Source organism: Schistocerca americana, chromosome 8 (assembly GCF_021461395.2).
Source record: "Schistocerca americana isolate TAMUIC-IGC-003095 chromosome 8, iqSchAmer2.1, whole genome shotgun sequence".
NCBI classification, from domain to species: domain Eukaryota; kingdom Metazoa; phylum Arthropoda; class Insecta; order Orthoptera; family Acrididae; genus Schistocerca; species Schistocerca americana.
The window spans coordinates 151,416,629-151,443,349 of NC_060126.1; the positions used below are offsets into that span (position 1 = coordinate 151,416,629).

General features: G+C 44.2%; 1 protein-coding gene across 3 annotated transcripts in view; it reads right to left on the bottom strand.

Moving 5' to 3' along the window:
* Nucleotides 1-26,721, bottom strand: part of LOC124545307 (homeobox protein PKNOX1-like) — a 723,840-nt gene that overhangs the window by 458,189 nt on the left and 238,930 nt on the right. The gene's annotated exons all lie outside the window — the stretch shown is intronic.

The following is a 26,721-nucleotide window of genomic DNA, read 5'->3' on the forward strand; positions in this document are numbered from 1 at the left end:
TAATTCGACACATGTACACATTCATAATCAATAGTTTCTTACTAGAATATCGAAAAAGAAATAATCGCAAAAATAAATATCAGCTCAAACTATACCAGTGCGACCATGCGCTACCAGGTGGAATTCTCACAAAAAAAGAGGTAAAAAATATAGCGTAGTGGACAACGCCGCTTACTACATTATTCGCAATATAAAATAAAGAAAATGAGTGAGTTCCCTGGTAACCAGTTCCACAGCATTACTTACAAATAAATTTTTTTTCTTCTTCTTCTGTTGTTGCTTTTGTTTTTGTTTTTGCTGCAGCCGCTGGGCCTCTCTGAAGTAGTGAGGATTTGAGAAATATAACGGGCAGTCAAAAAGTCACTGGAATTTTGTTGTAATTTTTGATGCCCCTCGTATGGGTCTGAATTATTTACTCTGATTTAACTACTTATTTTTGATTAGTCTGCGATAATATACAAAATGTTGTTTATTTTGTTTACTTACAGATAAGAGTGCGCGTTGATCTGTTGGCACGATGTCGCAGTTCGAGCAAAGGACAAACGTTAATTTTCATGTGTAGATGGTCAACCTGCTGCACAAATCTATCCCAAAGCAGCAGCAGAAGAAGAAAATTTTATTTGTAGGTAATGCTGTGGAACTGGTAATCAGGGAACTCACACACGTTCTTTATTTTACATTACCAATAATGTAGTAAGCGGCGTTGTCCACTACGAAATATTTTTTACCTTTTTTTGCAAACGATTTACAGGGACGCTGCTTGGAAGGAAACAGGCGGTTACGAGTGGTTTTCAAGTTTTCGCGATGGACAGGAATCGCTGGAAGACGAGCACCCAAGTGGAAGACCATCAACTTCCAGGAACGAAGAAATAGCCGGGCAAGTGAAACAGTTAATTAGATCACATCGAAGATTAACCATCGACGAGTTGGCACACCAATTGTAGATCTCTCATGGATCCATTCACGGAATCCTGGCAAATGATTTGAATATGAAACGTGTCATTGCAAAGTTTCTGCCGCGGATGCTGACTTCGGATCAAATGGAAACTCGTTTGTTGACTGCTACCGAACGTTTTGAAAAAACACTGAGGACTCGAGGTTTCTCGAAATAACCGTTACTGGTGACAAAACCAGCGAGTACGAGTACGACTGGAGTAAGAAAGGAGTCACCAGAATGGCATACAACGACCTTTCCTCGACCAAAGAAAGCAAAAGCGACACTCATTGCAGTTTTCGACAAAGATGGTGCTTGTTCCAGCTAGGCAAACTCTTAACGGCTCGCCGGCCGGAGTGGCGGTGCGGTTCTGGGCGCTACAGTCTGGAGCTGAGCGAACGCTACGGTCGCAGGTTCGAATCCTGCCTCGGGCATGGATGTGTGTCATGTCCTTAGGTTAGTTAGGTTTAAGTAGTTCTAAGTTCTAGGGGACTGATGACCTCAGATGTTAAGTCCCATAGTGCTCAGAGCCATTTGAACCATTTCTTAACGGCTCATTCTAAGGGCAGGTTTTGAAATGACTGGAGGAGGCAATCCAAAGAAAACTTGCGGCGAAGTGGCAAGGAGGATGGACATTACACCAAGACACTGCACTTTCGCACACATTGTTTGTTGTGGGGACATAGCTCGCAGAAACGAACATTCCACTCGTTACCAGCCTTCCGGATTTAGCACCCAAGATCAAAAGGGGCTTCAAAGATAACAGTTCTGCCACCGTAAAAGACGTACAAACCAAAACGACGGCTGAACTTCCGAAGAAACCAAACCAAGACTTTCATCGCTGTTTCAAGCAATAGCAGCAGTGGTGAAACAAGTGTATGCGTATGCTGATGAGTCTATTTTGAAGGCGATTAACTAAATATGTACCCATATTGAGGTAATAAATAGTTACAACGAAATTAGGGGGACGTTTTGGCTGTCTCTCGTAGATATAACTATATTTTTCCCCTCCTTTATTCTCTTTTTTATTGAGTGAATAGAATAGATAGCGGTTGCTGTAACCCTCTCACGCACAGGTTTTAGAGATTTTTGCTTCCTCGCTTCCCTATTCAGGTAATAATCAAATGTGTGTGAATTCCGAAGAGACCAAAACTGCTGAGGTCATCAGTCCCTAGACTTAAACTGACTTATGAAAAGAACAACACACGCAAACCCATGCCCGAGAGAGGACTCGGACCTTCGGCGGGAGGGGCCGCGCAGTCCGTGATAGGGCACCTCTAACCGCACGGCCACTCCGCGCGGCCTATTCAGATAGACGTAAGAAAATGACTATGAATTTGTTGTGTCGGTAGCTGGGCCGACACCGTGAAGTTGAGATGGCTGAAAAGGCAAGCTAGACTAACGCAGACGGGCGTGAAGTACTGGAACAGAATACGTAATTAATGTTAGGAAGAAAAGTACGGAGCAGGTTTAATACTTAACTTTACTCAATCATGGTGGTACATCGATCTTGACGATACACAGGAGACTTTAAGTACAATCACTGTATGGCTAATGGCGTCTTGCTAGTTCGTAGCCATTAACTTAGCTGATGGCTATTCTGTCTCTCGGCTAATGAGAGAGAAAGGCTTCGTACATCTGGTCGGTAGCTAGGTTCTCGTACAACTGGGGCGAGTGCTCTCTCGTATCACGAGACCTGCCTTGGTGGTGGCGCTAGGTCTGCGATTACACAGTGGCGACACGCGGGTCCGACATGTACTAAATGGACCGCGGCCGATTTAAGCTACCACCTAGCAAGTGTGGTGTCTGGCGGTGACACCACAGAATTACCTTCCCTGCACCAATAGTGCAGGCTGTGTATTAGACAATTGGCAAGAAGAACGGTTGAAGTATGCAGCAGGCGTCAGTCAACCGACACGGCCGCACTTTCTAAACTACGGGATGGACTCGCCAAGCACTCGCAGCGCGAATGCGTTTCTGTGCCAATGCCACGTCATACTGAAAGCAAACGTTGGACAGATTTTAATTTTTATCTTTATTAAGAGGCTGCTAACCTGACACACAAAAAATGACTCCTTCCCCCTTGTTAGTCGTGTGTTTGTCGACGCAGTAATGCCACAATTGGTTTATACGGTCACTTCATCTCTTTTTTTTGAAGCATTACTTACAAGCTATATAAGATCTGTTGAGAGCTGCACGACTAGTGAATTCCACGTGAATCCACTAAATCTAGTTGGTTCATTTGCAATTTTCTCATTTTCATTCAGCGCTCCTTTTTCTTGAAAGGTCTACAAGTGTAGCAGCAGTATATCGATTGCACGCCGAAAGGTGGCTTCCCTGCATCAGTGACATCGAAGATGCGTTTCCGAAGAATCGAAGCGCGTCGATTGTCAGCCTTGGCGTGGCAGGTGGAGCCAGCCAGTCACATCCGCCGTCCGAGAAAGTTGGGAACGGTGCCTCACTCCCGGATAACATCGATTACCTTTCCTCCCTTTTCCGTCTGCACGCGTGGTAACGCAGATAAGGAAGCGGAGGCGCTCGAGGGAGGGTCCAGGAAGCTAGCGAAAACAATCAAGCACACACCCGAGTAGGCCTCGCACCCGGGAAAAACACCGGCTAGCTTTAAAAAAGAAGGAAAAATCCTCGTTATTGGAGTTTCTGACTGTGGCACTTTTGCAATTCTAAACTGTTACATCATAAAATCATGCAATTTGACGACTCATTTCAATACGTATCTAATAATATAAGTTATTTGCCTACATGAACCTGTCCAACAGTCTATCAAGAACATTGTTGATTGCTAGTACAGCAATATTAAGAACAATAATTTCATCACTTATTTAATTAATGAACCTTTAAAGCCTACAGCAGAGAAAACAAAAGAAATAACCACACTGCAATGGCAAAAAAGACCAGCACGGTATAAAAAATAAAAGAACACGTTACGAAGTGTTCAATAAGAAATGGAGTAAGCCAGTCACAACAGAGGAGATAAGTACAGAAGATGGTAATCAATGCTGCTCGTGTCTAACTACATCTTCCATCGCTGTCGGATCCACCTGTTTGAGGGTTGTTAATACCCGATCCTGCCATCGCGTCCTTAAGACGTCCCCTTGGCCGTTTTCCACCAGGTTGCTATTGGGCGATCCGGTATGGGAGAGATCTATCGCCTCAAAGGATGTGGCCAAACCACTGTAGCCTCTTCCGCCTAAATATTTCGCCAATGTGTGGCTTTCCAAACCACTGGTACAGGTCTTCTTTTGTTCTTCGTCCCCATTTACTTTCCTTCCATGGTACTACACAGCAGACGGATCCATAGATCTTTCGAAGTACCTTCCTCTCGAAGGCACAGATTGCTTCGTCAGTTACTACTGATGTCGCCTAGGTTTCACAGCCATATAAAAGTGCCAGCTGTACTAGTGCGACCTACAGCTGTCTTATTCTTCTCTGATATCAGTCGTGACTTGAATAAACAGCGCGGATTATAGAATATCAGCGATTATTTTTAAGCTTTGCAGTATCGCGACTCGTTCGCCCCTAGTTTCTGTGTTATTTGGCCAACTGAAGACGTGCAGTTTCATGTGCTGCTGTGAACAACGGCCTATGCGAGGTACTAGACTCGCAATCTCCACTGCATACTGGTCTCTTCGAAATTTTCGTTCAGAAACTTCTTGAGATGACAGCCCTGACGAACAGCAATCCCTATAGGATTTGAAAAACGTGACACTCCGATCTCTGAGGGTTATATTTCAATGGCTATCGTTCTTACGGCGAGTTACGTGGCATCCAGTGGTAGCCACGGGTTTATTTTCCCGTGTTCACATTTGAAGACGCCTGGCATCACGTCTTCAGATCTTTCCTTACTAACGGCATTGCAGGATTTTACAATGGAAGGTTTCAAGACAGCTGTTGTAAAACGTCGTATGTAAAGCTACGATGCCTAAATAATTGTAGACTTCTAAGGATGAGGTGAACATAAAACGGATGTACTCCCAAAACGCGTGAATTGTTGGCGTGGCGAGGCGGCCTACTTCCTTAAGTGTTGTTATATGGCCCGCGGGTCATGTCTGGTAGTAGGCATGCTGAACAGCCTGCGTTGACACACCAACATATCGTGCAACTTCATCCACGACGTGCCAAGTCAAAACACAGCAGCTTTTTCCTGCCATTCTGTCAAGTCTACAACGTCTACCTATTATACTGCGCTGACCTTATACACCCGGCTTGCTCATACACACCCCTTCTCCGCCATGAATTACATCAGCTGTGGCGGGTCTGATGACCGCCTGGTACCAATTCTACACCGTCCACTGTGCTCCAAAACGACAAGTGTGGTCTTTTAAGGGGGTAGCCAACATTATCTCCAGTGAGCATACGTTTAAACCATGCAGTTTGTATATCACTCATTTGGTAAGATTGGCGGCGAAAACACTCACAGGTTTGTTAATTGATTCGTATTTAATATTTTCTTTCGTTAGTCGAGAAACAACTCGCAAGATTTCATGCCTTCGATATAATCGACGGTGCGAAATTGTACGCTGCTTGAAATTCGATTTGAACAGACTGGGCAAGCCATTTAAAGGTAGTACATAGACGCCGGCGACCAGTTGACAGATCGCGAATCACGTCTGTAGGTGGGCTCCATCTACACCGCCTCTAGCGGTGGTTGCGGTCAGAAGTTAAGTAATTTTAGATGTATCTAATAAGCAACTGAATGTTGTGAATATTTGTGATCTAATATTTGCGACTTAAGAGTTGCAGTCTTTATACTATTAGCTTTCAGTACTATCAATCAGAGCGCAAACATATTTGTATCTTCAGTGGCTCTCCTGGCTTCTCAGTTGTACTTTTAAGATTACACTGTATGCATTATTTTGACGAGTTACTAACTGTACATGTAAACTGGTTTAAGCTTGTCGACTGTACAGATGTATCCAGACTCGATAGATTCAAAGAAAGACGTCATTATTGCCAGGCTGTTTTTTTTAAATTAGTATTTAATTTAGCACTGCTGGCCAATTTCAAGTCTACAAAAGGATTTGGACGTATCATCCTAGTTGAGTACACTGTCCTACAAAAAAAGGGAAGCACCCACAAGAGACGATCGGATGAAAATGTAAGAGTACATGTACACACCATCGGTGTGCACGTAAGTTATTAGAGATGCAATTCTTTGTGGCACGTAGAACGGCCAACTGAGTGCGTAAGTGTTTTTTCGTCTTTAGTGTCGTTACCGGCCTTAGTAGGTTATATCAGGGGCGAGATAATTTTCACATCGTAAGTGGTCACTATGAAGGACATGGACATGCTGCATACTCCTATGGGGCATCGTTATCGTCACCTGACGGACTTCGAAAGGGGACTCGTTGTAGGTCCTCCATTGGCCCGTTGGTCGAGTTGTGCAATATCCAGATTTGTGGGGTGTCTGGAGGTGACAGTAGCCTGATGTTGGGCTGCACGGGAACGTGAATGATGGCATTCTCGTCATCACGGTTCAGGCCGACCACGTCTGACCACCACAAGGTAGGATCGCATTCTTGTGCGCCAAGAATGGTTATGGATCCTCTGCACTATCCTGTGTCATCCTGCACCGATTCTCAGATAGTAGGAGCAACAGGATTCCTGCACTGGCTGACGTAAGGGCGTTCAAAAAGTTTGGCACAGTCGTCCCTAATTTTTTATTTTTTGCAGTAGGAAAATGAAATTTTTTGTGAACATACTCGGAACATTTAGCTATAAGTTGGTATGTAAAAGTATTTTATTTACAGGTGAGCCATAATGGACCGTGAAGTAGATATCAGGTTGCGACAACGGACGGTGATGGAGTTCCTCTTCAAGACCGGCGATGACTCTGCCACATCGATTCACAGGAAGTTGCTCCCTATTTATGGGGAGGACACAGTGGATCGCAGCAGTATCCAGCGGTGGTTGCAGAGGTTTAAAGAAGGTGATTTCTCTCTACTGGACAATCCACGATGCGGTAGACCATCGACAGCAGTGAGTGATGTGAATAAGGAGACCACTGACCAAATCATCCGAAATGACAGATGTGTGACGACACGACAGCTTGCTGGCATGACTCGTTTGTCATTGGGTAGTGTGGTATCACTGGTACAGTCACTAGGGTACAGAAAAATCTATTCACGTTGGGTGCCTAGATTATTGACAAGAGAAATGAAAATGATGAGGAAGAATGTGTGCGAGGGTATCATGAAGACCTTTACTGAAGAGTGGAAACAGTGTTTTGACGGCATCATTACCCAGGATGAAACGTGGTTGTTTTTGTCCGAACCCGAGAGTAAAACCCAATCCACGGAGTGCCGTCATCCGGGTTCCCCTCTGGAGAAGAAATCAAGACTTTCACGAACAGCAGGCCGAAAGGTGATGGCCTCCTTCTTCTGGGATCAGTGTGGTGCCATTTTCATTGACTTTTTGGAATATGGCTCCACAATTAACCGGGACCGTTACTGTTTGTCATTGGACAAGTTACGACGTGCCATCAAGACCCACAGATCACAGCTTCAGAGTCAGCTCCTCAGACTACACCATGACAATGCCAAACCCCATACAGCCCTTATGAAGCAGGAGAAAATCAGGACAATGAGTTGGAAAATTGTTCCTCATCCTCCCTACAGTCCGGACTTGGCTCCATCTGATTTTTACCTCTTTGGTGGTCTGAAGGCCCACCTGCGCGATAAAACATTTGATAGTGAAAAAGATCTTATTTCGTGTGTCAAGCGATTGTGTTAAAGTCAGTTCACTGAATTTTCCCAAAGTGCATTTACATCATGGACAAAAATGTTGGGCCAAATGTGTCACAGCTGATGGAGGCTACATTGATTAGGCTCAATGTATGGCTAAATGTTCCAAGTATGTTCACAAAAAATTCCATTCTCCTCCTGTAAAAAATAAAAAAATAGAGACGACTGCGCAAAACTTTTTGAACGCCCTTTGTACATCGTAACGCCTTCACTTCTGCGCCTGCCATCCGAGAAGAGGTATTGGACCCTCCGCACTATCCTGTATCATCCCGCACCGTTTCTCAGATACTAGGAGCAATAGGATTCCTGCATTGGCCGACGTTAACGCTACAGTGCAGCAAACGACTGCATGTGGAGCAGTGCGTTGACCAGGAAGCATCGATTGCTGATGAAAGCCGTCGCACTGTCCTCAGCAATGAGACCCGGTTCTCCGTTACTCCGGGTGACTATCGTCGGCGAGTATGGTGGTGACCATTCTTCTAAAGCTGTGGAGAGGCACAGCTACGTTATTCCCAGCATCGTGGAGTGGACAGCCATTGGATACGGCTGGTACGAATTGAGGTAACTGTGAAGGCATAACGGTGTGCCACAAACATCCATCATCCTCATGTGTCATTCCATATGTGACAATATCTTGGCGCCATTTTCCAACAGAGACTATTCTCGTCCACAGGTGGCACGTGTCTCTATGAACTGTTTGCCTGATGTTGAGGTACGCACGTGGCCAGTAAGATCCGCCAGCTCTGACCGCGATGGAACATATGTGGCGTCAACTCGCACATCAACGCCAACCCAGTGTCAGTCTTCAGCAAATAACATGAACCATTTACAACAGTTGTGCGCCAGCTTGCTTCAGCAGAGGGAACAAGGGTTTTATGACACACTTTCCAATCGAATCAGTGTATCCGTCCAGGCCAGAGAATGTCCAACGTCATACTACTACGTGGGCTCATACTGCCAAGTTTTTTGTAGATCTGCCTCGATTCTATAATTAATGAAATATCATCAGATACCTTCTCAAACCGCCAAGTTCAATTCCCTTTCCTCCTCTCCTTCTGGGCCGGCCGCGGTGGCCGTGCGGTTCTAGGCGCTGCAGTCCGGAACCGCGGGACTGCTACGGTCGCAGGTTCGAATCCTGCCTCGGGCATGGATGTGTGTGATGTCCTTAGGTTAGTTAGGTTTAAGTAGTTCTAAGTTCTAGGGGACTGATGACCTAAGATGTTAAGTCCCATAGTGCTCAGAGCCATTTGAACCATTTTTTTCTCCTTCTGGCTGCTTCATTTTATTGACAGCCGGTGTATCTATCGAGTGTCACAGGCCGTGCACATTTAGGCTTAATATAGTACTCAATAGACACAACCTCCGAATTCCCATTTTTTTATGTACTGTATGCTTTCTAGTTATTCATTCCGAGTTTAAGTTCGTTGACAATCAGACTATGTGTAAATGTGGAAGCTATGTGACAGTTATATGAGCTTACCAACAAGGGGAGGCCACGACGATGAGATCACGGATTTACTTCAGACTTTGTGCACCTTCAGTAGTTATTAAAATAACGTAACGTGTAAGTATTAAGGAGCACTATTCTGACAATCTCGAAAAATCTCGAAAAATCACAGGGTTTATGTAACATGTATCCGTGCGAAGGCGGTTGCTGTAATAAGTCAGTGTGGTCAAGTGGTTAGCGTCCGCTCTTTGCAAGAGGCTCGTTAACACTTATTTTTTAATCTATATTTTTTCATCACTGGTCACATTATTTAATTTATTGAGAGGTAATATAATGAAAAAACGCCACCCGCATTTTCATAAAGTTGCTCTATTTACTACTCGTAATTAAACTATCAAGGATGAGCGACGGCCTTGGAAAATGATGCGAATGACGTTATTCATAATCAGTAATATAGTACGTCACAATGTGCCAGACCACAAGGGTAATGTACAATTACTCGCCGGATGTCCTCTCGATATCATACGTTGCAGGCTAGTATTTGTTATACAGACATGGAAAACACAAATTGAAACTTCATGCAAATACTCCATGGAAATATAATCAGTGGTTCAAAAAATAGATTAATAATTGGTTTGACCGGGAGTCGAACCGGCGCCTCATATACGTTCGTCTTACGAGGCTCGAACGCTGATCACTTGACCACCATGAACTCTATCGCCCGCCACCTACGCACAGATACAGAAGCACACAACAGCCGCGCGAAACCTCTCTTGCGATTTTCTCGGAATTGCCACATTGGTGCACCTTATTACTTGCTCATTATACTGTTTTAATGCCTACTAAAGGTGTACAAAGTCTGAAGTAGATCTGTGATCCCAACGTCTTGGCCTCCCCTTGTAAGATAACGTGTCCACGTCTTAATGCGCACTTGACAATGTGTCAATGCTCGAAACTGGTTGGTAGCGCGAATCAGAAGACTTACTTCAACAAAACAGTGTGGTGAAAATTGCATATCTTGGATTTAACAAGAGATACCGTAATTTAGATTGGTTACTATTTGCTCGGTATTATTTTACAGAATTATTAACTTACGGAAATGTCAGCGACACATGACTCTCTGGTAGGCGATCTTTATGTGAAGCTTCTGAAATAGCTATTCGAACACGCATTGCAGGAGGTGAACAGACCACATCAGACACCCCTCCGAACACGAAAGCTACCGCCGGCTAGGAACATAAATCAAGCGTTTAAATGCATCGACCCGGTCCCTTTTCGGCGAAAGTTTTAAGCCCTCTGTCTTTTCAGCGATCTGTCGATAACTGCGCGGAGAGCCTATCATTAATGGTCTGTGCATATTTAACAAGTAGCACCCAGAGCGCTGAGGTCATCACCCGGCCGCAGAAAGGAGAACAGAGAACTGCGAACAGAAACACGGCGACTCACATGCGGAAACTGCTTCGCAGCCTCGCTTTTGCCTATTAGGACAATTAAATAAACATTTCGCACGGAGACGTTATGTGTACGATGCGCCAATAGAAAACAATATAAATACAGGGCGTTTCAAAAAGAAAGAGCAGATTTCAAACATTTATTTCTCAAAAACTACAAATGATAGAAACACAATTCAAACGTTTCTTGTCAGAGAAAGGTTCAAAGTTTTTCAATGGTCCGCGCAGAAGTTCCATGCAAATCCGCAGTGGCGCTGGCGTTTGTTTGTAGGAAAATGGCGACGACACCACAGGAACGATCATTTTGTGTGCTGCAATTTGCAAAGTTAGAGTCCATTGTTGGTGTGCAACGTGCATTCCGCCGTCAATTGCAAGCATTGCGTCCTGACGACCACAACAAAAGGTTCGAATTTTCAACTGCAATTCTACAGGACATGGAAGAGGACAATTTTGCCGAACGATTAATTTTTTCAGATGAATCAACGTTTCACATTTCTGGTAAAGTTAATCGGCATAACGTACGAATTTGGGCGAGTGAAACTCCGAGGGACGTTATTCAACATGAAAGAGACTCACCAAAGGTTAACGTCTTTTGTGCAATTTCGGTAAACAAAGTTTATGGACCTTTCTTTTTCATGGAGAAAACTATCACAGGAACCATTTACCTGGACATGTTAGAAAACTGGCTATTTCCTCAACTTCAGGAAGATTCAAATCACTTCATCTTCATGCAAGATGGCGCCCCACCACACTTCTCTGAACCTGTACGACGGTACCTAAATAACACCATTCCAGGACGGTGGATTGGAAGAGCAGGAGCACAAGATCAATGTCATCGTCTGTGGCCTCCCAGGTCACCAGACCTTACTCCCTGCGATTTTTATTTGTGGGGGTACATAAAGGACTGTGTTTATGTCCCACCTATGCCCGCTACTCTTCAAGAGGTACGACATCGAATTGTTGCGGCCGTGAATTCGGTAACTAAAGACCAGTTGCGTCGTGTGTGGCAAGAAATGAGATACCGGTTTGATATTTGTCGTGTAACAAATGGTGCTCATATTGAGGTACAGTTTTGATATTTGTTGTGTAACATTTGGTACTCATATTGAGTGAAGAACCGTTGGAATTGTGTTTCTATCATTTGTAGTTTTTGAGAAATAAATGTTTGAAATCTGCTCTTTCTTTTTGAAACGCCCTGTATATGATGGTTTATTTTAGGAGCTCAGTAACCTAGCATTAATTTTGCCTTAAGCGATTTAGCCAACCCAAGGCATAACTGTATGTGGACTGCCGGGCGGGGATTTGTATCCCACGTAAGGAACTTACAGATTCTGTACGTGAGGATCTGCAACACGGTTTCCAGCGCACTGAGCAATGGACTACAGCACTGATGCAAGAAAACGTCCGAGATGAACACCGCGCTCTGAACACTTCTGCTCATATATCTGTATAGACTGAAAGCGAGAAGTATTCATTCTTCTCGACAGGTTCTGGCCGCAGCTAGATGCCGACTAGAAATAAAATTCCGAACGAATCTTAAACACTGTTCCGTTATATTAAATTTCCTTTTAAGTTTGTACATTATAATATCAACGATAAAAGTAATTTACACGACCTTACCTAAGGTCTGTGGAAGCCCGAAACCTGAGACATATAGTTTTCAGCACTGAGACCGGGATTATCATTGCCACTGTGGAAGTATAAGAAGGCATCCAAAGAGTATAAACATCGAACTGTTACTGTCCGCACTCGTGCTACTGCCCATAGGTTGTACCATACATAGAATGAAATAGAGGATAAAAATTTGATTATCGTTCAACCAAAACGGATTATTTCTCTCTCTCTCTCTCTCTCTCTCTCTCTCTCTCTCTCTCTACAACAGAAGAGCTCCCTAGTAGAATCGACTTACTCTGATGAGAAGTGTAATTTGGTTTATGGCGTAACAAACGACTTCCGAAATAATAGAAGACAATCCCATTTTCCTCCCTGGCTATTATACAAACACTGCCATTTGTTCCACGACCAACTGCTCGATGCTGTTTGATATTTTCAAGTGCGTATTCCTATACTCGTACATTCACAACGTCACCTTTTGTATGAGTATACCAATATGCATCCGTCATTTTAATACGTAACCTATGTCGTAGTGAACTACTAGTTGCCATAGTCACAAATAATATCTATTTTATTTAACAATACAAATTTAAATTTGATAATAACCACAGAATTCAAATAAAAGTTTTCAAAATAGATTGCGCGACGCGAGAATCAAACCCGCGAGCAAGCGATTACCAGACTGGAACGCAGCTAGGAGATACTCTTCTGAAAATAACCGAAATTTTTGTACCTAACAACGCTCCGAAATCTTTTAAGTGTGACTTTGGAAGTGCGTCACATAGCTGTAGGAAACGTTAAGTCCGGGCAATGACCTTCAAACCCGTCTGATTTACAAGTCCAGTGGCCATCTACAGCTATGCCTACCTTAATTTCATTCAACCGCAAGTGAAACCGCGTATAGAAACTGAAATAACTCTCAGTACTTGACCCCTTATGTTTTCCGTCCTATATTTTCCTAGCTACCAGCGGCGGAATGTTAAAAAAACCGCGGGAGGAATCAACGACAATTAATGGAATTGTGGCTTAAACCATTATGGTTCTGAACAAGCTCTTACCACTCGGCGTAAACTAAAAAGAAGGAAGATCAATGTTTAACGTCCCATCGACGTCGAGATCATTACAAGGCAGAGTGGAAAAAGCTGGGAAAGACCCAGTCTTGTCATATTTGAACACAGCATCCCGAAATTTGCCTTAGTCTGTCTAGGGAAACGACAACAACCTAAACCTCTTATCACGAATGCGAGTCAGTGTACTAACAACTGCGCCACTTCGCTCGATGCATGAACAGCATGTGGGTTCTTCGAGCACAAAGACGGTTCCTGGGTAGGGGTTCCTCTGTCTCTCCTAACGTATTCGTACCCTGTCCCGTGCCTCGTGGTCGTTAACGCCATTCAAAGGGTAGTGCCGTGCCAGGGCGGAGAGACCTTTGGCAATTGACATTTTCACTGTGCGAACTCAGGGCCGCCCGAAACCTTCAAGCTTTTAAGATTCGGCTTCATTTGCACTGCAGTCGTTTATCATTGGCGTACGAGTTAAAATATGACAAATACATCTTCGTTCGCTTCCAATGATAAGACATGTGAAGTAAGTACCCACATTATGATTCATTCACTGGCCACTAAAACTGAAATACCAGCACGTTTAGAAAAGGTCAAAATTTTACTTATTGTATTTATACGGTATAGTAAAGAGAACAGATAATAAAATTTGTAGACGATTTATCGGTATACAGGGTGCGAAATTTAGGACACTGAATTGCAGCAATAACGTCTCTAGCAAGACTGTGCATAAAGTCGACCTGGCCTTGTGACAGATACAGGTACGTCATTACAAGTTGAGAGTTCATCAGTCGTAGTGGTTGGCGAATGATGGCGAGGTATGTCAGGACAGCACGCTTAACATGGGGTCTTGCACTATTTTGTTGAAAGTTAGCGCCAGAGAGATTTCAACGGTAGGTAACATCCACTGGCCTTAACACATCAGCCGGCCGCGGTGGCCGAGCGGTTCTAAGCGCTTCAGTCCAGAACCGCGCGGCCGCTACGGTCGCAGGTTCGAATCCTGCCTCGGGCATGGATGTGTGTGATGTCATTAGGTTAGTTAGGTTTAAGTAGTTCTAAGTTCTAGGGGACTGATGACCTCAGATGTTAAGTCCCATAGTGCTCAGAGCCAATTGAACCATTTTGTAAATCATCTTCACTTTCACTCAGGATAGCAATTCCATGATATCCTTCCCCCTTGAATTTTAATTCTACCTTTCTTTTTTCCCCGTCATTTCTTTTTCGATGTCGTCTTCGGAGTTGTGTGGATGACTTTTTCCTGAGCGTCAGGTGGTATGTCGCCAGAATCATACATTCTACAGACCAACTTGAATAGTCGTTTTGTTGCTACTTCCTCCAATGGTTTTAGAAATTCTAATAGAATGTCATCGATCCCCTCTGCCTTATTTGATCGTAAGTCCTCAAAAGTTCTCTTAAATTCTGATTCCAATACTGGATCCCATATCTCCTCTAAATCGACCCCTGTTTCTTTTTGTATCACAGGAGACAAATCTTCCCTCTCATACAGACCTTCAATGTACTCTTTCCACCTATACGCGCTCTCCTCTGCATTTAACAGTGGAATCTGATATTCAACGCCCCGACTCGTAGAACGTTAGCTTTTCGCTGGTTGTTCAATATTTTCTCATGGTCACCTCCCCCTTGGCAGTCCCCTCCCGTAGATCCAAATGGGGGACTATTCCGGAATCTTTTGCCAGTGGAGAAATCATCATGACACTTTTTCAATTACAGGGGCCAAATGTCCTGAGGATACACGTTTACCGCCTGATAATAACCACACGGTCTTAACTGCGATATTGGGTTTTACAAATAAATAATTTTCCAGTGAAAAGGCGAACACGACGTTATTTACAAAATTTTACGTGGCAGTGAAGTTACTCTGCACTATCAAAAAAAAAAAACCTTTAGATTTCCAGGCACGCACTTTACTACCAGGCAAACGAAGCCCACTAACAAAGCTTAAATGAAAAATATTGTCATCTAAATTCGATATTTTGAATTAGAAATAGGGATATTTCGCACCATATTTTCTCGTATTCAAAGTTCACTGGAGGCCAGTACTAGCGCTGCTATAGTCCTCTGTTTCCGTATCGTAGCATAGGTCTTGAACTTTTGATATTTTGGTGTTCTGTGGTAACGTCTTCAATTATTACCTGAATGTGTTCTAATCTTAGTCTTTCCGTCAGTTCTTACTCTTTAGCGGTCCCTCAAGCACCGTGCAAGCTCTTTCTTCGTGTCTTAACACGTTTCCTCTCTTCCGTCCATTAATCTTGTCAGTAGTTTCCACATGTTCCTTCCTCGCGGATTCTGCGAATAACCCCTTTTTTTGTTATCAGTCCACAGAATTTCCTACATCCTTGTCTAACACCGCAACAAGAACGCTTCGGTTCTCTTCGTTTCGTGCATTCCATTTTGAAGATTCTGTTTAATATGCGGAAGCGAAATGCGAGCGAGGCTGAACAGCAGGAAACATGGAGGGAGACGCAGAGTGCGCTCGGCGAGACTCTGGCGTTGTCGGCGGCACGCGTCATTAGGGGGTGGGGCGCAGTAAGCTGGCGGCGGCGGCGCCGGCGGCTTCTGCAGGCGGGTCGCGTCTGCCGGGAATCCAGTGTCCGCCGCGCGCCGAGATCGATGGCCTGCGTGTCCACCGAAAACAGAGCAGCGCGCGGCTCGCGGGTTTTTTTGTTATGTTCTCCGCCGTGCGCTCCCTCTGTGGCGCGCACTCCACCCAGCGTCTACGCTGCTTGCGATCCGACCAAATCCTCTGGCGCGTGAAGGGCAGGGGGCTGCCAGCGCGGACAATACGCGCAACGGTGCTTCTGTTTTCCGAGATTTTGATGTCAGTAGGTGCGAATCTAGCGTTTTAAATCACACTGCCAACTTTATCTTCTCTACTCGAGTTTAATATACGAGGTGTGATTGGAAACTTTTAAGAATGGATCCGCTACTGGGTTTGGCGGGCAGGTACACGGAAGGTGGGGAGTGAGTCATTGCCTTGTCCTTCAACGCCCTCTGACAGGAAACTGCGTTTCCTTTATTCAGTTGGTTGTGGCAGCTTGTTGAGCGCGAGTGTGTTAGGGCTTGTTGCCGGATTCTTTCTGCGTGAAAATGGACGTAAAAACGAAGCAACGAGTTTGTGTGATTTTTTTTTCACCGGGAAATCAGCTTCTGAAAGTTACGAAATATTAAAAACAGCTTCTGGAGATAATTGTATGAGGCTGTCAAATGTTTTTGTCTGGTTCAACAGATTTAAAAATGGCCGCGAATCATTTGAAGATGAACCACGGCCCGGCCGTCCTTCCACCTCAAAAACGAATGAAAATGTTGAGAAAATTCGCACTCTGATCGTAGACTTACAATTAAGGAGATGGCTGATGAACTTTATTTAAGTTTATGCAATTCAGACAATTTTAACTGAAGATCTGAATATGCATCTAGTGTCCGCAAAATTCATCCAAAAGTGTTGTCACATGACCAGCGACAATACTGACTTGAAGTGTGCCAAGAACTGACTAATCGGACTAAAAATGACCCTGATTTGTTAAATAGTGTTATTACAAGTGGCGAATCGTGGGTATATGGATATGATCCTGAAACCAAAGTGCAGTCTTCGTAGACAGTGGAAGTCTCCACGTTCACCGCGACCGAAAAGAGCACGGCAAAGTCGTTCGAAGGTGAAGACGATGTTGGTGATTTTTTCCGATTTGACCTGTACTGTGCATCATGAACTTACCCCTGGAGGACAGACAATTGACCAGGAATACTACAAATGCGCCCTTGAGCGTTTGCGCGAAAAGATGTGGAAGGAAAGGCCTGCACTGTGGAAAGACAGGAGTTGGTTGCTACACCATGACAATGCTCCGGCTCATCGTGCCTTCTCCATCGCTGAATTTATGACCAAATCCAAAATTCCTGTGCTTCCACAACCGCAATATTCTCCTGATTTGGCCCCTGCGGACTTCTACCTGTTTCCTAAACTGAAATTTTCGCTGAAAGGGAAGCGATTTGACTCGATTGAAGACATCCAGGCAAACACGAAGAGCGTCCTTCAGCAAAAAAATTTCCAGGAATGTTTCCAAAAGTGAAACACCGTTGGAGTCAGTGTGTTCAGTCATAAAGGGGCTATTTTGAAGGAGATACATCACAGTACCATGTAAGTGCCACCATTGTACAATTACAAGCCCATTCTTAAAACATTCCAATCACACCTCCTACAACGTCGTCGTCGTCGTTGTTGTTGTTGTTGTTGTTGTCGTCGTCGTCTTCAGTCCACAGACTGGTTTGATGCAGCTCTCCATGCTACTCCATCCTGTGCAAGCTTCTTCATCTCCCAGTACTTACTGCAACCTACATCCTTCTGAATCTGCTTAGTGTATTCATGCCTTGGTCTCCCTCAACGATTTTTACCCTACGCGCTTCCCTCCAATACTAAATTGATGATCCATTGATGCCTCAGAACGTGTCCTAGCAACCGATCCCTTCTTCTAGTCAAGTTGTGCCACAGAGTCCTCTTCTCCCCAATTCTATTTAGTAACTCCCCATTAGTTACGTTATCTACCTATACAATCTTCAGCATTCTTCTGTAGCACTACATTTAAAAAGCATGTATTCTCTTCCCTATTCTCTTCCTGTCTAAACTGCTTATCGTCCATGTTTCACTTCCATTCATGGCTACACTCCGTACAAATACTTTCTGTGAAAGGACTTCCTGACACTTAAATTTATACTCGACGTTAACAAATTTCCCTTCTTCAGGAACGCTTTTCTTGCCAGTCAACATTTTATATCCTCCCTACTTCGACCATCATCAGTTATTTTGCTTCCCAAATAACAAAACTTATTTACTCCTTTCAAGATACTGTCCATTCCTTTCAACTGCTCTTCCAAGTCCTTTGCTGTCTCTGACAAAATTGCAATGTCATCAGCAAGCCTCAAAGTTTTTATTTCTTCCCCCTGAACTTAAATTCCTACTCCAAATTTTTCTTTTGTTTCCTTTACTGCTTGTTCAATATACACATTGAATAACATCGGGGATAGGCTACAGCCCTCACTCACTCCCTTTTCAACCACTGCTTCCCTTTCGTACTCCTCGACTCTTATTACTGCGGTCTGGTTTCTGTACAACTTGTAAATAGCCTTTCGCTCCCTGTATTTTACCCCTGCCACCTTTAGAATTTGGAAGAGTGTTCCAGTCAACATTTGTCAAATGCTACAAACGTAAGTTTGCCTTTCCTTAACCTATCTTCTATGGCAAGTCGTAGGGTTAGTATTGCCTCACGTGTTCCTACATTTCCCGCAATCCAAATTGATCTTCCCTGAAGATCTCTTTTGTGTTGCCCAAGGATTTCTACTAGTTCTCGTCTTTCTACCTACTTATCCTCTGCATACTTCACTATTACATCTCTCACAGATGCAAAATTCTACCGACTTCCTCTTTCGTTCCTTCCCCCAAGTCCATATTTACCTACTACTTCACCTTCTCTTTATTTTCCTACTATTGAATTTCAGTCACCCATGGCTATTAAATTTTTGACTCCCTTAACTATCGGAATAATTTCTTTTATTTCATCATACATTTCCTCAATTTCCTCCTCATTTGCAGAGCTAGTTGGCATGTAAACTTGTACTACCGCCTACACAATGACGGAGAAAAACGTAACATTAAGAAGGAGTTATGCGACATAAACAAAAGTTGGTGGGCGTGTTTTTACATCTGAAGGATGTTTTCTATTACAGCTTCGTGCCAGTCGCACAAAAGGGAGGAGGCAAATCAGGTTTACTTTAAATACAAGCTGTAATTGTTGTGACCGAAAGTTACCTTTGAGATTAGACTTGGTGAATCGATGTTAGTCAAGAGTGCCTTTCAGACAACAACAAGCCATTATCAACACCTCATTCAGTTTGAACGAGATCGTGTAAAAGGGCTACGAGAAGCGGAATGTTCCTTCTACGATACTGCAGAAAGACTTGGCAGGAATATAGCCACTGTACATAATCGCTGCCAGCGGTGTTGTACGGTCGCAAGAAGACAGAACTGCGGACGGTCACGTGGCACTACCGAGACGGTAAATCACTGTGTTCGGCATATGGCTCTATCGCATCGTACTGCATCTGGAGCAGCAGCTTGAGCAGCAGCTTGAGCAGCAGTTGGCATCACAGTCGCACAACGAACTGTTACAAATTGGTTACTTACAGGACAGCTCCTAGCCAAATGCCCTGTACTGTGCATTCCTCTGACCCCAAACCACCGCCATTTGCGAGTTCAGTGGTGTCGAGCCAAAGCTCATTGGAGGGTAGAGTGGAGGTCTGTCGTGTTTTCTGATGAAAGCTGCTTCTGACTCGGTGCCATTTATGGCCGTGTGTTGGTTACATGGTGGCTGAAGGCCTGCCAACAACCTGTGTGTGTTCTAGACACAATGGACCTACACCTGAAGTTACGATTTGAGGTGCGATTTCATATGCAACAGGAGCACTCTCATGGTTATCCAACACACCTTGACAGCAAATTTGTATGTCAATCTGGTGATTCGATCTGTTGTGCTGCCATTCATGAACAGCACTACAGGGAGTGTTTTCCAACATGATAACGCTCGCCCACATACCGCTATTGCAACCCGACATGCTCTATAGAATGTCTTGTTTGTTTTATTTTGCACTATGGCTCACAACGTCCATAGTTAGAATTCTCCTTCTTTGCTTCTGAATTTCTACAGCCTCTCTGTTCATTCTATGGTAGTAATTATTAGATCTTGTTAAAATCAGTGTCAGAGAAACGAAGTTGGTGGTTTCCTGTCCCTTGCGTGGACACACATGAACAGTTCGGCTTGCTGAGCTTGTTTTGAGTGTGTCGGCGTCGTTATAACCTCTGATGAAGATTTCGGCACTGGAAGACGAAACGTTAGACAGAGAATTATACCTTGGACCGCAGACTGATGCCCAGAGATCAAATATCAGCAGTGTCGCAAATACCGACCACGAAAGCCTACACTGAATAACAAGACTTTTTGTTGCAGTGACTGCGTCTTACCATCTTTCACAAAGGATACTCAAGTGTGGAGACGCACGCTCACAATTGTATGGTTTTCTTTTGACTGCATTTGTAGTCACAATACTAACTCAACCCACAGCCAAACACATCTTTTATACTCCCTATATTGTATGCACATGTGAACCGACCGAGGGGGTGCAGTGGTACGAAACTGGACTCTCGTTCTGGAGGAAGGCGGTTAAAACCTCTGCCCGGACATTCATATTTAGGTTTTCCGTTGCTCCCGCAATTTGCTTATTGCAAATGTTGGATGGAATACTTCCTTTGACCCTTCTTTCGCCGTCATTCCAGCAGACGAGTTTCTACTCCGTCTCTAAGGATCTCCTTGTAGACGGGACGTAAAACCATAATCTTCCTTCCCTTTTATTCGTCCACACACCGAGTATGTTATTAGACTACACATACACTTAACTTTGGTTTCCACGAGACCATAATTACCACAGTCGTATAAACCAATTTGAGCCGTTGCAGTGCCAACCAGTAGTCTAAAACTATTTTCACAAGGGGCGTATAATATGAAGCCGTATATGACTCGTTTATACCAGTGTCAACGCGCGATCTGCAGGAGTCCTTGGTATTTTTCGAATTTAACTCTTCGATAAATGCACGTGCAGAGGGTGTGAGGTAATTATCGCAGGACTTATTGCCGTTTTAAAGCTGCAATTTCTGATATAATTAATGAATGAAACAGTAATTACAGAAACGGAAGAGCACGCACGTAGCTTTGTCAACTGTCTCCCCCTCTCTGTTGAACTGTGTGTTCCTGGTCACCTTACCAGAAGAAAAACAACAACAAGCTTATTGCCCATCTAAAGCGCTCATTTACAAAGCAGTTGACCCCGCATTGAGACTAGTAATCATAGTTGCAGTTGAACTGCTGTATCTTTGTTATCGTTATGGAGTGAATATACACCGACGGAAAAAGAATCGTAGCATTAAGGAGTTGAGCGACATAAACGAAACTTGGCAGGCGTGTTTCTACATCTGAAACATGGTGTCTTAGCGCCAGCCGCGTAAGGGTGGCGCTATTAGCATCACCGTGAGAACAGTAATCAGGTGTGCTTTAAATACCTCTGTAATGATCGTGAGCGGTAGTTACCTTTGAGATTGGACACGGTGAATAGATGGCAGTCAAGAATTCCTTTAAGGCGACAAAGACGCCGTTATCAACACCTCACTGAGTTTGAACGAGTTCGTGTAATAGAGCTACGAGAAGCCGCATGTTTCTTTTGCGATATCGCAGAACGGCTTGGCAGGAATGTAACCACTGTACATGATTTCTGGCAGCAATGGCACGGAAATGTACGGTCGCAAGAAGACAGACCTCCGGACAGTCAAATGGCAATTCAGAGAGGGAAGACCATAGTGTTCGGCGTATGGCTCTGCCGCATCGTACTACATCTGCAGGAGCAATTTGAGCAGCACTTGTCACCACATTGGCACAAAAAACTTACGAATCAGTTACTTCAAGGACAGCTGCGAGTCAGATGCCCTGTAGCGTGCGTTCCAGTGCCCCAAACCACAGACTCCAGTTGTGCCAATCGAGATCTCATTGGAGGGGAGGTGGAGACGTGTTTTCTGATGAAAGCTGGTTCTGTTTGGTGCCAATGATGGTGGTGTGTTGTTAGGAGGAGGCCAGTTGAGTACCTACTCCTGAAGTTATGGTCTGGGGTACCATTTCGCATGACAGGTGGAGCACTCTCGTGGTTACCCCGGCCTGACCGCAACTTTGTACGTCAATCTGGTGATTCGACGTGTTGTGCTGCCATTCAGGAACGGTATTCCAGGGGGTGTTTTCCAACAGTATAACGCTCGCCCACATACCGCTGGTGTAACCCACAGAATATCGACGTGTTGCCTTGGCCTGCTCTATCACCAGACCACCAGATCTGTCTTGAATCGAGCACAAATGGAACATAGGAAGGCAACGCCAGCGACACCCACAAACAGTATTAACCGTCCCTGTATTCAGTCACCAAGTGGAACAGGCATGGAACTCCATTCCACCAACTACTATCCGGGACCTGTACAACACATGCATCTCAGTTTGCATTCAACGTTTTGGAGGTTACAATGTTAATAATATACCAGCATTTCACATGTGCAATAGCTTATCTCGCGCTTTCATTAACCTGTGATCTTGCAATGTTAATTACCTATATATGTTACCTAGACAAACGTATTCCCGAAATTTCATTACTCTACATTAATTATTTTTTCGTGTTTCCATTTCCCTTCCGTCAGTGTACACAGTTGCTCCGCCAAACACCGTCAGGTGGCTTGCGGAGTATGGATGTAGATGTAGAATGTAGAATGTCAAATTTAGCAGTAGAGATCAATCTCTAACAAAACATGAGAATGTGATGTTGAACCATTACAGACAGCTGTCCTGTTCGTGTCAAGGCCAATCGAACGCTGAGTTCTTCAGGAGGTGCTACTCAATGACATGACTAAGGGAGAAATTCAAAGTTATTTCCGTGATCAGGGCTCACTTCCTTCTCCCCGTTGTATCAATTTCTATGGCGACCATGCAATGGCAATTTGGGAAGGTAACAGCTGGCCTGTGCCAAGGGGTACGTGCAAACCCTGTCTGTCGACCCGGGGCTGGGAATTACGCGTTACCCAGTCACATGTTACGATTCAGACCCGTGTGCCGGTCTTCAGGAGCTCCCAGGGAAGAAGAGGAAATGAAGAGGAACCTCAAAGCCGTAGCAGATGAAGGATAGCAAATAGAGAACGGAGGAAAAAGGAAAGAAAAGACAGTGGATGGACTGTTCTGACGTCGGCTACTGAAAATAAGAACACATTCCTAGAAATATCCCAGACATATTCCCCAAGGAACAGGAGAAAGAACAGCAGGAGGATAGACACGCAGCACGGAACGGAAAAGGCGCTGCAAAGGCTGGGGCCCATGATAGCCAAGCACGAACTCACCAGAGAGTGCTGAGCCCCCTGGGGAGGGGGGGAGTCTTTTCTCTGTGTGTTTTAGCTTATGTATACGTTCTTCTGTTTTGATATGTCGAAGATTTGCCTTAGGAGCCTGTTATTATTCATCCTGCTGATACGTCCACAGAATTTGACCTTCTCTATCTAAAGGTGTCCGTTATTATTATTTTAATGTTCTGGTACTTCAGTTATCTCTTTCGCATACTTGCTTCCCAGTATAATGTTGCTAAGTGTTAATTATAATCACTTAATTTTTACACTCTTTTAAATGTTCTTTGTTCATGATCGAACCAATCTTGAGACATAGAACACATTCTGGACACGACAATATGGAGACCTTATACAGCTGGGCAGGCAGTCATGACCGGAATTAAAGCGGAATATGGCCTCTGTTTCTCTTGTTGGTCCATCGGGTATTCTTGAGCCGTCCGTGAGGTTCCTCCAAATCTTTCACTCACATGAAATTTTATTGAATCGCTTTAATTCTCCCTGAAATGTATTGTTAATCTTCCTACAACAAGGCGAGGTCGGGTACGACACGTCTTCTTTATTTTTCTTTTACACAGGAAACAGCGCTAGTGTGTGTTCCGTATGAAACTCATTTATGAGGGGAAGAACAGTTTTCCAGATAAATGTCTTACAACGCGCGCGGCCTTGTGACGTGTGTCCTGTAATTCCACCTTGTGGCAGGACGGTTCCCAAACAAACAACAACCGATTACTTATACGTTTCTGGTTGTCGTTAGTTGGTATATCACCAGTGAACACACAACACACAGCTCGTGCTGCATATGTTTGGCCGAATACAGTATGGCGCATGTCAACAAGCAGGTACCCTGTTGTATTTGTGGGCACCCTCACTACGATGTTTTCTTGCTTGTCGAGCGGTGGTTGTTCGCTCGTTTGGACTACGGACTATCAGCTTGGTATGCTCTTCACACATCTTATAACGAAATAATTCTGCCTGAGCTTCATAACTTCTCACTCTTTAGTCCCGAACGTGTTAAATTTTAGTTAGATGGGTCACACATTACAACATGAACGCAACCTGCACGCAACGTACTAGACTCTCACTTCGCATTGTCCTCCGCTACAAACTTCAGACAATATCTCGGTGACTGATGACCTCGCTGTTTGGTTCCTTTCCCGCATATCAACCAACTACCAATACCTCGAAAATACAGCAGCCAGAATTATGAAGAAATTCCAGTCACTTACCCAGATCAGTTCCAACGCACCTTGAAGCAATCATGTGACCTGCTCAACGATACGTCACAGGCCAACCAATGCAACAGTCCGTCCGTCCTCCACAGCTGCTGTCGGTGAGGATCTAATTCCGAGGCTGTTCAGTTTGAAGCGTATGGCAGACCACGTTGGTCCCGAGATCCTTCTGGCCATTAACTGGACAAAGGCTCAAAATCGTGAGAGACACGATGGCAGTCGCTGTCCGTTATTGTGGGGTCGTCGTAAAATATTAGTTGGAAGCGTACGTGCTTTTCGGAAGACAAAACAAAGCGAGAGTTCCGGGAAATAGAGTAGATCTGCGCAAGAAACTTCGCAGTGTTCGCGACCAGCAGATTACGCGGAGCGAACTGCTTGTCACCGCCTATATTGTGTCCTGTCCATACAGCGACAAGAAAATTCACTTCAAGTCTGACAAAAGAAGGGCAGCGCCATAAAGGTACACCGGTTTCTGCCTTCGTAGAAAGACGGTCCGCAGCAAGTAGAGCACGTCACGCTCTCATGCAGCGCTGGAAAATGCACGTCATTCGCAAATTCCAGGAAAACCAAAGAAAAGGGCCGCGTCAAGTTTCCAAAGCTGCCAACGGAACGAAATAAAACAGCCCCGTCTGTTCTGGACGGGAGGAGCAATCACAAAAGCAGATGAGACTGCTGCTCAGTTTCGGACGATGACCAAGGAGCTGGTAGCATCAATTAACACTAGCAAAGAAATGTGTGGCTCAACATCCGTTACGGATGAATGCAACAAACGGGTCTAAGCCATGATGCGGTTCTCGTCGAGTTCGGCGTGTCATGCTCTAAATTTCCACGGTTCTGCCTCATTTGCTGCACACAAATGTATCATCTCCTCGGCTTATACGAGACTCTTTCTAAACGTAATGAACGATTGTTTCTTTAGAATTTTTATTCAAGTAAATGAAAGAAAACTTATATTACAAAGTATTTGGATATATTGGCCATTTATCTGCTTGTCAAATTTAAACACTGCCGTAGCACACAACAAGTTTTTCTACGTCAATTGCATGCACAGTTGCCGCTACGGTCGCAGGTTCAAATGCTGTCTCGGGCATGGATGTGTGTGATGTCCTTAGGTTAGTTTGGTTTAAGTAGTTCTAAGTTCTAGGGGACTGATGACCTCAGAAGTTACGTCCCATACTGCTCAGAGCCCCATTCGTTGTTTTTTGTGTTCATGCGTCAAAAGTTGAGTGATCCACTTGGCATACACTTTTTAGAGGCCAAATCACCACTAACAGCTTGTCAACAAACAAGACAGGATTTGTGAACCAAAACGAAAAGGAAACACAGAAAGACGTCGTAATTTCAAATGTTCTAATGTGTGTGAATTCCGAAGGGACGAAACTGCTGAGATCACGGGTCCCTAGACTTACACACTACTTAAACTAACCCATGCTAGGAACACCACATACACCCAAGCCGGAGGGAGGACTCGAACCTCCGGTGGGAGGGGCCGAGCAGTCCGTGACATGGCGCCTCAAACCGCGCGGCCACTCCGCGCGGCCCCCGCAATTTCAATATGTCTTCTATAAGTAGAACCAAAAAATCATTTTAGAATGGCCCACAACGCTGAAATTAGTTGAGAACAAATAAAATTAATGCAGCAAAAGTGGAAAATGTCACCTTCTTTTAAACAGCATTACATCCTACAACTACACGAACTCCTATCGTGTTTTTACAATAAGAGTTACGCTGATTTTTAAATGAAAGTACACTTGAGTGAACCCAGAATAATATTTTATTTGTTTATGAGAGACGGTCATAAAGTAGGTTGGAACTGAACAATTCAGTCTCTTTCACACACTAGATTACCAGATAAAAACGTTACCAGATTTTAATCATTTTTATTAAAAATGAAACTCCTACAGCTGTACTTGAGATTTCATGTTTATTTGGTTACTAGTTTCGACGGTGCGTCAACGCCATCTTCAGGCCCGTACCTTTTGATGATATCAACTGTGTGTGGCTGATTACTAGAAGTCCGCGGTAAGAAAAACACATGCTCCACGTGATTCATGTTGAGCACGTGTTCGTCTCACCACGGACTTCTAGTACTCAGCCACACACAACTGATATCATCAAAGTGTACGGGCCTGAAGATAGCGTTGACGCAACGTCGACACTAGTAGCCAAATAAACATGAGATCTTAAGTACAGCTGGAGGAGTTTCAGTTTTAATAAAAATTATACCAGCTGATGTCCC